Genomic DNA, 1,610 nt, shown 5'->3' with positions numbered 1-1,610 from the left:
AAAGAGAAAGAAAAGGAGAAAAAGAAAAGGAAGGGAAGGAAAGGAGAGAAAGAAAGAGGGCAAAGAGATGGGGGGCGGCTCTCCCACCACCCCACTCCCCCAATCAAGCCTCCGCCAACCCCCCTGCAGATCCCTCACTTACCCCGCCCTGGTGCTGGCCCGGGGAGGCGGTGGGGAGCGTCTTCTGGTCTCCCCCGGGCCACAGCGGTCCAGAAGTTACACGTCTTTCAGAATGCAGCAGCTTGGGTCTTACGGGGACACTGCACACAATACAACCTATGCTTCACCAGCTGCACTGGCTCCAGATTGAGTACCAGGTCAGGTTCAAGTATCTGGTTTTGACCAAACACATGGCCCACAGGCCGAATCAGGCCCTCGGAGGGCCCCAATCCAGCCCGCAAGGCCCTGGCTGTTTCCTGCTTCCTTTTCCAGTTCTGCTGCTGCCATGTCACAGTTTGCTTTACCAGTCTCTCTCAGTCACACAGGAGAGATAAATAAGCAAGCCTCTCCTGTGCGATTGAGAGAGTCTGGTAAAGAACTGGCTGATCCTTCTCCCGGGGAGGGAGGGAATAGTTGGAGCTTGCTTCTTGGCAAGGCTGCAGGAGACAAAGAGAAGCCTTTCTTTCCTTCCACTGGCTGAGGCTCCTTCCTGAAGGGTAGGAGGAATCGAGGGAAAGCTTGCTTTTGTTGGTCTGCCTCAATTGCTCGGGAGAAATACCAAGCACCTTTAAGACCAACAAAGTTTTGTTCAAGGCATGAGCTTTTGTGTGCCTTGCTACACTGTGTGTTTTGTTGGGCTCTTTATGCCAGGGCTCTCCTTGGGTACAACTGCATCCAGCTGTCCTCAATCAGAGGCAGGGCCAACTTGGTGGAACTGTCTGTCTACTAAAATCAGGGATTTATTACAATTCCACAGAGCCTGTGAGGCAGAGATGTTCCACCAAGCATATGGGTGAGGACAACAACAGTTTTAACAGCAACCGGCCTATTAGCTGCTTCCTCTCCCCTCTCCTGCCCCCCCCATGTTAATGTAAAACGGAGATTTGAAATTTTGCTCTATGACACCATGCAGATGTTAGGTTTTATGGCTTGGTATTTTAGACTGTTCTAATGTACTTCCGTATGAACGTTGTACATCACTCTGAACCCGCTCACAGGGAGGGCGGTAATGAAATACATTTTTTCTAAGTTTTGTTTTCTAACTTCTGTCATGTATGCATGGGTTTTTTTTTTGCAACTGTACTACACAAAATATTATTTGAAAACACAAGAATATCTGAAACTCAGATTTAAATTTAAAAACTGTCACCATCTGTTACAATTTAAAGTGTCTGCAGCAATACATAGTTTATGGTTGCACATTATCTCATTCCAGTAATCTGCATTACTGTCATTTTTCCAGGCGCACTCTGATTCAACAAAACCCCTTTTCCAAAGATACACCCAGATGTCAGTGCAGCTCCTCTCCTCTCTCAGAGGATTTGACCTCATTCCATTCAGTACAATCTGTTGACTCTTTTCCTTCCCCACCCTGTTCTTTCCTTCCAATATCAATTTAATCCCATAAATCCACACTGTGTCCCTCCCACTCATCCCCACCACACAAAAAA

General features: G+C 47.6%; 1 protein-coding gene across 1 annotated transcript in view; it reads right to left on the bottom strand.

The window, feature by feature from the left end:
- Positions 1-1,610, bottom strand: part of RAB23 (RAB23, member RAS oncogene family) — a 21,685-nt gene that overhangs the window by 17,451 nt on the left and 2,624 nt on the right. The window lies entirely within an intron of this gene.

This window comes from Gekko japonicus, unplaced genomic scaffold, assembly GCF_001447785.1.
Source record: "Gekko japonicus isolate JY-2015 unplaced genomic scaffold, Gekko_japonicus_V1.1 scaffold1896, whole genome shotgun sequence".
In the NCBI taxonomy this organism is placed as follows: domain Eukaryota; kingdom Metazoa; phylum Chordata; class Lepidosauria; order Squamata; family Gekkonidae; genus Gekko; species Gekko japonicus.
Note: the sequence above shows the minus strand (reverse complement) of the source record. Positions and strands in the feature narration are given on the sequence as shown.